Source organism: Chelonoidis abingdonii, chromosome 10 (genome assembly GCF_003597395.2).
Source record: "Chelonoidis abingdonii isolate Lonesome George chromosome 10, CheloAbing_2.0, whole genome shotgun sequence".
Lineage (NCBI taxonomy): Eukaryota > Metazoa > Chordata > Testudines > Testudinidae > Chelonoidis > Chelonoidis abingdonii.
In genome coordinates, this window is record NC_133778.1 from 13,954,645 (window position 1) to 13,965,771 (window position 11,127).

The following is an 11,127-nucleotide window of genomic DNA, read 5'->3' on the forward strand; positions in this document are numbered from 1 at the left end:
ATGAGGGAAGAGCCTTGAAGTGTGATGTCATTAACAGATAGTTAAGGGTTAATGTCTCTTTCACCTGTAAAGGGTTAACAAACAGTGAACCTGCAACAACTGACCAGAGGACCAATCAGGAGACAAGATACTTTCAAATCTTGGTGGAGAGAAGCTTTGTCTGTGTTTTTTGGGTCTTGCTTTGTTCTCTCTGGGTCCTGAAAGGGACAAGACGTGCAACCAGGTTTCTTGCCAATCTCTCTGCTACAATCTCTTATATAGTCAGAATAGTGAGTATTAAGTAGAAAAGGCGGTTATAGTCTTTTGATTGTTTTCTGTATTTGCAAATGTGTATTTTGCTGGATGGATTTTGACTGGAATTTGTGCAGGGGGAAACTTCTCTCTAGTGTCTATAAGCTGAAAGACCCTGTAATATTCCATCTTGATTTTACAGAGATTTCTTACTTTTTACTTTCTTTTATTAAAAGCGTTTCTTTTTAATAGACCTGATTAATTTTTTACCCCTTGTTAAGGCTCAAAGGAACTGAGTCTGTACTCACCAGGGAATTTGTGGGAGAAGGGAAGGAGGAGTGGGGGAGGAAAAGTGAATTTCCTCTGTGTTTTAGATTCATGGAGCTTGAATCTATCTATCTCTCCAGGATAGCCCAGGGAGGGGGAGAGAAGGGGGGGGGAAAAAAAACTGATTTCTCTGTGTTGTGATCCAAGGAGTTTGAATCATGGTGATCTCCTAGTGTACCCAGGGTGGGAAAGATCTGGGAGGAAAAAAAGAGGGGGAAGGGAAATGTTTTATTTCCCTTTGTTGTGAGACTCAAGGAATTTGGGTCTTGGGGTCCCCAAGGAAGGTTTTGGGGGGCACCAGAGTGCCCCAAAACACTATATTTTTGGGTGGTGGCAGCCTATCAGATCTAAGCTGGTAATTAAGCTTAGAGGAATTCATGCTGGTAACCCATCTTTTGGACTCTAAGGTTCAGATTGGGGAATTATGCCATGACGTGATAAATACACTAAGGAATTATCCTGCCCTCACACTTGTGTGAAACCAGTATAACTCCATTAACCTCAATGGATTTACTCCACATTTACACTCATCTAGATCAGAGCAGTGTTCAGTTAACAGTCTGTGCTGGACTTAGACAGTTTACCACTGGGCTCGCTCTATACATTTCTGTATATATATCCTCTAGGCTGGATTCACATTCCAGGCTTCAAGGCCCACGCTCCTTTCCATGCACATTAACTGCTGTTAATGCTAACAGGAGTTAACATAAACATGGAAGGGAAAAAAACACCCATCCATGTATGAAGGCTGACTGACTGAACAACAGGCCCTCCCTGAAGGTTAATATTATCATTTTGTTAGCTAAATGGTCACCATACCACATAGCCTTCTGAGACACCTATGATGGTGCATTCATCCCTGATTCATGATCAGCTTTTCAGTTCAAATTACAGAGATGAAAAAGCAGAGTAGAACTGAAGTTACAAACGCCAGGCTATTATTTGCAAACAATGTCCCAAAGTCCTTTTCACCCCAGAGACACCCCATTGAGAGGTAATCAGGGATCTGCACACACTGCATGCAAGAGGCATAGGGAAAAGTCTCTCCCAGTCAAAGGTTTCTAGCATAAAATTGTAAGCAGAGCAGGTGCACTTCATTAATTTCCTTTCTCTCTCCAAAAAAAAAAAATCTTTCCAAACTGCACAATTAACAATGGGGAACAAAGCCACTAGGTAACCAGCTGAAGATGCAAAACAGAAAGATTGTGAACCAGATAGCAATTTGAAAGCTATAAACAGAATGATTCACCACATGATAGTAATCTGAGGGCTATAAACCAAATGGTTCACAGGAGACACACAAATACTGAAATACCTCCTCTTGCAAATTACCTGCACGTATTTAAAAAGGAAACACTCATAGTTCCAATATGTTGTACCTGTTTCCTTGTCCCGCTTTCTCTAAAAAATGTGCCCACATTTCTTGTAGGAGAGGTTACATGCAGTGGCATGATATGTGATACAAAAGACTTGTGAACAGAAATCAGACACTTCGTGGCAGGGATATCTAGGAGTTAGTAAAGGGGAAGCTAAGCGAGCTGGCTTCTTAACCAAACTAAACAGCACAATTCCACACATTTCTTGATTCTCCTTGGGCGAATATGTCAACTTCCCTCTGCTTCAGTTTTGCTAGCTTTCAAACCAACGTGATCATAAGTATCGTAAATTACTTTGAGCTCCTCCAATGCAATGAGGAGCTATAAATGCAAAGCACTGTTGTTTTCTCTGTTCGTTAGTTAAACTCAAGACTACACCAAACGTCATAGACTCTAAAAGGTAGCCCAGATGAGTGAAATGTTACTGAGAAGTAGAAACACTTCAGATTAAAAATCAATCCTCCATTTATAGCACCAAGAAATCAGAGGTATTGGGAAAAATTGCTCCAATTTACATCAGTGTGAAGCAGCAGTAAGTCCATTGATGTCTGTGTTGAACATATTTATAACTAAGATCAGACCCATCAGACAGCTGGGGGAAGTTTTGTGTATGGTGCTGCACTGTGGTCACAATGCGCAATACATTATTGGAGGCCCTCAGACTCTGTGATGAGGCGTGCAATATAAGATTCTTTATAGAACGTGTGAACATTGAGACACTGGGCTGCGTTTTTGTACAGCTAATAGCCTGGGGTTTGTTTCTTGGCTGACTGTTGTTAAATTGTAATCTAGACAATGAACTGTACCTGAATAATAACAATGATACCTAGCACCCGTAAAGCCCTCTTCAGCAATAGATCTCAGCATATGTTACCAAAGTGTGTCAAGTATCTTTATCCCGATTTAAGTACATTTGATTATCACAGGTCAGAATGCAGGCAGAGGCTTCCACCCAGTGCTTGGTGAAGCCAATGGGAGTTTTTCGCTTGACTGTAATGGGTGTTGGCCTGGGCTCAGACTGAGGTCTCTTATAGGTAAAAGCGGCAAAGAATCCTGTGGCACCTTATAGACTAACCAGGGCCGGCTCTACAGTTTTTGCCGCCCCAAGCAGTGCACCGAATTGCCTCCGCAGACAGCGGGGGCAGTCTGTGTGCCCTTAGGGTGGCAGGCGCATTTCCGCAGCAGCAGCAATTCGGCAGCAGCTTCTATGTTTAGCTGAAGCTGCTGTGGACAGCTAAACGTAGAAGCTGCTGCCAAATTGTCGCCTTAACGGCACAGAGTCTGCCCCCGCTATCTGCGGAGGCAATTCGGTGCGCTGCTTGGGGGCAAAACAACAGGGACTGCCCCCGCTTGCAGATTGCTGCCCCAAGCACCAGCTTGGAATGCTGGTGCCTGGAGCCAGCCCTGAGACTAACAGACATTTTGAAGCATGAGCTTTTGTGGGTGAATACCCACTTCATCAGATGCATGTAGTGGAAATTTCCAGGGGCAGGTATATATATATATATGCAAGCAAGCTAGAGATAACGAGGTTAGTTCAATCAGGGAGGATGAGGCCCTGTTCTAGCAATTGAGGTGTGAACACCAAGGGAGGAGAAACTGGTTCTGTAGTTGGCAAGCCATTCACAGTCTTTGCTTAATCCTGAGCTGATGGTGTCAAATTTGAGATGAACTGAAGCTCAGCAGTTTCTCTTTTGAAGTTTCCTGGAGTTTTTTGCGCAGTATGGCCACTTAAGGTCTGCTATAGTGTGGCAGGGAGGTTGACAGTGCTCCTCCTACAGGTTTTTGTATACTGCCATTCCTGATATCTGATTTGTTCATTTATCCTTTTCATAGAGACTGTCCAGTTTGGCCGATTACATAGCAGAGGGGCATTGTGGCATGTTGATGGCCTATTTAACATTGGTGGAAGTGCAGGTGAATGAACCGGTGATGGTGTGGCTGATCTGGTTAGGTCCTATGATGGTGTTGCTGGTGTAGATATGTGGGCAGAGTTGGCATCGAGGTTTGTTGCATGTGTTTGTTTTTCACCCTCAAGTTTATTCCTAATATTGCCTCAGACATTACATCTGCTTGGTGTTTATTCGCGGGCCGAGTTCTTTCATTCAAGTAAGACGTTTCCTTGACGCGTTCAGGTTACCTTTTTCCCGAGTGCTGGCTGGTTGGTCGTTCCAGGCTGTTACCGTGTTGTGAAGTATTCCGTGGCCACGCTACAGCTTACGCTGCTTCTGGCTGTAATTCCCCATGGTCATCTGGCTGTGCTATTCACCACAATTAACCATAGCATGAAAGGAAGTGTTAGGAGAACGGGAACCAGCATGTTTTTCTTTCTTGGACTAAGAGTAGGGTCATTTTTTTTTCCTTTCCTCAGGGCCTAGCCCAATACTCCTGTGGGAAGCCTGAGTAAATGGGCTCTGCCTGTAGGATCTCTGCATTTGTCCAAGGGGATGGATTCACATGTCCCAGGATACAGGATATCAGCACACTCAGTGCAATAACACTTAGACCAAGGGTGGGCAAACTTTTTGGCCCAAGGGCCACATCGGGTTCCAAAACTGTATGAAGGGCCTGGTAGGGAAGGCTGTGACGCCCCAAACAGCCTGGCCCCTGTCACCTATCCACCCCCTGACTGGCCCCCTCAGAACTCCCAATCCATCCAACGCCCTCCACCCCGCTTCTTGTCCCCTGACTACCTCCTCATGGGATTCCCAGCCCCTAACCACCCCCTTGGGATACCCGCCCCTTAGCCAATCCTCCAGCTCCCTGTCCCATGACTGCCCTGACCCTTAGCCATACCCCCACCTCCTGACAGGCCCCCTTGGACTCCCAAGCCTATCCAACCACCACCTGCTCCCTGTCCCCTGACTGTCCCCTGGGACCCTCTGCCACTTATCCAACCCTGCACCCTTACCATGCCGCTCAGAGCTCCAGGCCTGGCAGTTGCGCTGCCCGGCACGAGCTCGCAGCCCCACTGCCCAGAGCACTGGTGGCACGGCGAGCTGAGGGTGCAGGAGAGGGGGGACAGCAGGGGAGGGGTCTGGGGCTAGCCATCCCGGCCGGGAGCTCAAGGGCCAGGCAGGACAGCCCCATGGGCCGGATGTGGCCCACGGGATGTAGTTTGCCCACCTCTGACTTAGACTGCGTTAGAGACAGATCCGAGGCTCATTCAAGGCAATGGGAAGACGCCCATTAACTACAATGGGCTTTGGGGCAGGCTCATAGCCTCAGCGCAAGGACAGGGTCTAACATATGGCAGCACCACACAAAACAAACCATAATGAGGGCAGCACAAGCCTCCCCCCTCCCCCAGACCAGTCAATCCCCACAAGCACAAACCCTTTAATGCAATGCTGCGCTCAGTTGCTGCTGTGGTGCTTTACTCCTGGGCCAGCATAGGGAGGGCAGAGGCTCCGCTGCATGGCTTCTGCGCAGCCTCAGCCCCTGTGGGGGGAATGATGGTGTTTCTGTTGTACAAGGGGCTTCTCTGCTCAGAGAGGGAAAGGAAGGATTTGCCCAGCAGAAGGTTGATACAGGTACCTACCATTGTTTGCCCTGAAGGGTAAATACAAATGCAAAATACCTGAGTTTTCTTTTTAACCACATGACAACTTCCTGTCTAATTAGCCATGTACTCTCTGGCACAGCGTACCCCCAGTGAGTCTGTCAAGGATGCTTCCGTGGGGTGAGAGTGGCCAATAAGCCTGATTGACCAATTCATTCAAGTCACGGGGAATCTCTCCATGACTTGAATGAGGCCCCCCCAGCTGCAGTAGAGCACAATCTGCAAATGGCCAAATCAGTTGTGCACTGTTACGTTTACACAAGTCACAGACCCCAGAACAAAGCACATGTGGGCTGGGACAAACCATTCACAGCTGAAGGGCTCTGGCCTTAGAATGAAATTCCAGAGGAGAAAAGACAACTTCAGAGTTTGCCCATCTTCAGAAAACACACTACGTGGCCCTCCTGAGTCACAGCCTCAACTGCTCCCTCTCTCCCTCCCCAATAATAAATAAATACATAACGTAAAAATGAAGCCATCCTTCCCTAAAATTGCAGGAGGCTTCATATAATCCATTAGGGATTTTACTGTCAGGCATTCCATGATAGGGTCTCAGTGCTAAACAAGCACCACAGAAGAAGCCACTTGCAGTACACAACAACTGGTACTGGGCCTGCAACACCCATGAATTATGCCACATATTCTTGAACACCCTATCAACACCTGTGCTGACATCTGTTTTAGAGACCAGTCCTGTAACAGCCAGCTACTACAGACACTGACTACAATGGCCATTGAATCAGAGCCTACAACAGGCGAGGAAGTTTTGTGCAGAACCTGGTCAGGCACAAGCTCCTAAATACCAGTACTCAGAGCCATGTGTCTTCTGTACAAATAGCCCTATCACTGGGTGTGAGCCGCAGCACTAAGCGGAACTCCTAATCTACCTCGGCTAGCAGCTGTGCCTTCTGTAATCCAGCGCTGGGGAGTGAAAAGATGCCAGAACGCAATGGATGGGGAATTACACTACAAAAACCCACCTCCTTAAAATTCATCCTAGAGGTAAGTCTAGCTATTGAGATTATAAATGACCGTTTATTAGCTCTGATCCAGTGAATTTTAGCAGTCAGCGAGCTGGATGTAACATAGTATTTTGTAGCACTATTTGCAAGCATTATACTTGGACAAAAGGAATGTAATTGCATGGTGGTCCTTAAGTAAACCAGTTGATCTCCCTGCTGTTTTCCCAGTGATACAGTGAAAGACAAAGAGTGCGTGTGTATAATAACCAGGCATTCTGAAGGCATCACAGCTTTAATTCTCACAAGTGTCCAAATTCTCATTCTATATGGAATAGAAATTTGTGCTCCCGTGGTAGTCATCTTTATGGGCTAATTCAGAGATTGTATACGATGAAGAATTGTATAATAAAAGTATTGATACACTAGTTCAAGGTGTGTGTGTGTGTGTGTGGAGGGGACGGGATAGATAGCAGCACTGATTGGCTGATTGTGCAGGAATCTTTGCAGGTTTTACTAATGAAGCTGCAGCCCTTCCAGTGCCAGGTCACTGCGGTTGACCATAGATTGTTAGGCGAACTGGGGTCAGAATTAATACCTGTGTTATCGTAGCACCTAGAGGGCCCCACTGAGATCAGTTCCATTGTGCTAGGTGCTGACCAGATACAGCGAAAGAAAGTCCTAGCCTGAAAACCTTCCAATCGTCTAAGTAAAGACTCAGGGATTGAGGGCCAATAGAGGCCAAGAGCTAGATCCACAAAGAAACTTGGGCGCCTAGCTACCTTTTTAGGCACCTAAGTTCAATATTTAGGTGCCATTGACATCCTCAAAACTACAGCTCACCTGCAGGTGCCTAAATCTCCTAGGCACAAGCCTCAGCCCTGCCACTCCCTCACAGTTCACAGGCAGCTCTAAACCCTAGCTCAACCTAAACAGCAGCATGATTCTCAAACTAGGCCTTCCGCCTCTATCGCTCCAGGATAGTGCCTAAGAGTTAGGAATTGCAATGCCTAATCCCACTTATAGATCTAGCCTGAAGAGACTTGCCCAAGGTCACACAGGAAGGCAGTGGCAAAGATGGGACTAGAGCCCAGGGCTCCTGAACCCCACTCCAGTGTTCTATCCATCGGCTCTCACTGTCTTTTTATAGTGGGGGTGGAGGAGAAGCATGGAGTGAAGACTCAGTAAGACAGACTCGGGGGAGGGGGGCAAAAAAAAGAGGAGGATAAAAGGAAAGTAAATAACTACTCCCCAGCCCTTGAGGTAGGGCCCAAAATAAGTGAAAGGTGTATCCTTCATGCCATGGCAGGACTAACTAGTATTGATCAGTTCCCCATGATGCTTCAAAACACACCACAGGCAAACAAAACAATTGTTTCCTGGAGCTGTTCTCTAAGAGAGTGTAGAAATCTCACACCTCACTCATCACCTGCAGATCATATTTCTGGTCACCTGGATGTGCCAGCTCTATATCCATCCCTCGCTCTTTGCATGCAGAGACATTACTTAGTGCCTTCCTCTGCAGGAACTTGGGGCACTTAACATTAAAATGGTGGCCTCTGTAGCTGAAATTAGTTGGTGGCACTCAGCCACACAACGCTGTGCTGGTTTAACTAAAAGTGAGAGGTTAAATGAATTGAGTTAAACCAATGACTCATTGATGGAGTGTGTGGACACTCCTGTATCTGTTTAAACCTGGTTTATTTCAGTTTAACATAAATTGATTAGGGTTATGCTAAAGCTCGATATGACACTCTTAAACCAAATAAGAGTGTTCTCACAGCCTTTTGCACCAGTTTAACTAAAGTGGTGCAACCAAGGCCTCAGTCCGGGTTCTGTAAAGGTGTAACTATTACAGAAACCATTCTAACAAGTGGTGCCACCTGGCAGCTCTGTTAGCTTAATGTTTATTCCATACTTGGTTCCTAAAAACAATGTTATTTCCCTTTGCAAGGAGGTGGGCCCTCCAGGTCAGCCTTGAAGGCAGGGTGATGCTGGAAAGTGTTCCCTCCCTGTGCTTGCTGCATATCCTTACAAAGACAGGGCCTGATTCTCAGCTGGTCTACTGGCACAGTTCCACTGATTTCAAAGGATCCCAGCAGATTTACACCAGCTGAGAATCTGACTCCGTGTTTTCATTTGCAGTAGTGTTATCTGACTGTTATTTCTTAGGCTTGGAACTCATACATCCCGACATATTCTCATTTCTCAGAGAAACCAGCTAACATTGTCATCCCTAAGCATGTGCTGGATCTTACTTTCTATTATTTTCTCCATCTCTCTCTCTCTCTCTCCCCCCCATGTAATGAGGCCACCAGTGCTGAAATCCAGAAAACATTACAATTATATTTCATTTTAACATCCAAAAAAGCCTGGGCATTAAATCTTCCACATTCCAGTGAAAAGAAACCTAACAATTATTCAAATGTTATGTAATACAATTACAGTAATTAAATGCAAATTTCTCCCTGTTCTCCCCCTCTCCACTTCCTTGGCACTTGCTTTTGAGTTCTTTCAGAAGTGACATCACCTCACTTGTGCTGCATGCTCCATCCAACCATGCCCAAGTGAGGCAGCTGATAATGTCTATTCATGCAGAGCTGGAGACGCAGTCGAGGCCCAGTTGTCACTTTAAAGGCTCTCTCATTGCAGTGTCGAGACATTTGCCAAGATACCAGTGGTTTTGCAGGCTTCTCAGGACCTCATGCCTCTCGCTTCGCTAGTCTTTCCAGAATAACACAACCATTACAGCAGACTACAGTTACAAGGAGGGAGGGATAGCTGAGTGGTTTGAGCATCGGTCTGCTAAACCCAGGGATGTGCATTCAATCCTTGAGGGGGCCACTTAGGGATCTGCGGCAAAAATCAGTACTTGGTCCTGCTAGTGAAGGCAGGGGGCTGGACTCAATGACCTTTCAAGGTCCCTTCCAGTTTAAGAAATAGGCATAGGTGTTTCTAATGCACATTTCATATTTATTCTCTCCAGTTGCTACCCATCATCTGAAATGGGAACAAGCTATTCTGAGTCAACAGTGTATGTGTGACATGCCAGCATAAGCAATTAAGTCCAGAAAGTAGGCTGGAGGTTTGTGTCTAGATCCTTTCTTGATAACAATGTTCCTTAGCGTTTATCTAGCACCAAAGAGTTTGAAGTGAGTAAGTTACGATCCTCATTTCACTGTTGGCTAAGGTGCTACAATGGAGGGGTTGAATGACCATACACCAAGTGCAGCATGGACATCGCCCTGCTAGACCAGTTGGGTGACCCTCAAAGGTTTGCTTCAGATCCAAGCTTTCAGATGCTTCTCCGCACTGATCCATAAGGGTCAGCTAAACTAGACTCTCATGTGATACTTCTTGCTTCCCATTAGGCCAGGAGTACTTCAGCAGTAACCTCTCTCATGGCATCTCAGCACTTCAAATGATCCAAACCCGAAAATGCAGGGGGAGGGGAGAAATTACTCAACTTGAACCAGGAAGTTTACTAAAATGTTTCATTCAAGTTTTTTTTATCTGATCTGAGCCCGATCACCCCTCCATCTGGAGACCTGCCATAGCGTGGAGACTTGCCATTGGCATCAAGATGGATGGGCTTGGGCTCATGTTTTAGGCCCTGTTTCTGGAAGGCATCCTTATTCAGGGCCACACATGCTCAACTCCCATCTCAGGTATAAATTCCATTGAAGTGAATGGGACTTAACCGCACACAGTTAAGCATGTGCTTAAGTGTTTTCCTGAACTGGGGCCTTGGTTTCCCCTGGGGTAGCATCTCTGCTCTACAGATGAAATTTTCCACAGGGAGCCTTTTGCTTCAAAATCCTTGGTTAATGCAATGAGTTTTGGCAAGTGCCCTAAATCTAAATGCGCTAACCTCCCCCGAATCAGCCTTTCTCACTAACTGTATTATCAGGACTCATGAGAGCATTTTAAATTTAGTGAGAAACAGTAAAGGTCATTTGGCTCTTAGAGGCGCATTTTCAAACACTCCGATCTCCCTGGATTGCAACTATTTGTTTCATGAATGACCTCAACATTTTATACTCAGTAGCCTGGAAAGGTCATTTAACAGATATATTCAGTTCTTTTAACTGTACGCGTACATGGTTTCCAATGTTTGTTTGCAATCTGTTCCTTAACTCCCACATCTAGTGTCAGGGCAGCGATACTGGTGTAAAGGAAGCTTGCAAAAATATCCATGCATTCAAAATACATGCTGCATATAATTTCCCCATCTGCTGGGAAGTTCCTTATTAATGATAATAGTCTGATTAAATAATAATTAATAATTTGCATTTATATAGCAAACAATCTCTCAATGCTTTACACAGATGGACAAATGTTGTTAGCTGCATTTTACAGATGGCGAAACTTAGACACAGGATGGTTGAGGGGGGCAGATTTCCAAGTGTACAGCAACCAGGGTTAGAGTCAGATTTTCAAGGCACTCAGCACCTCGGCAGCTCTCATTGTGAAGAATGGAAGCAGCTGGATTATGAGCACTTTTGAAAATGCATCTGCATGGCAGAGTCAGGATTAGTACCTAGATCGATCTTCTGAGTCCCAGTTTTTTAAAACCATTTAATCACCTTTTCTATGTGTCTCGTTTACTCCAGTAGTAAACAGGAGCATTTCAGCTTAGAGGAGTACAACTGCATAAGCTAGGATCACAATA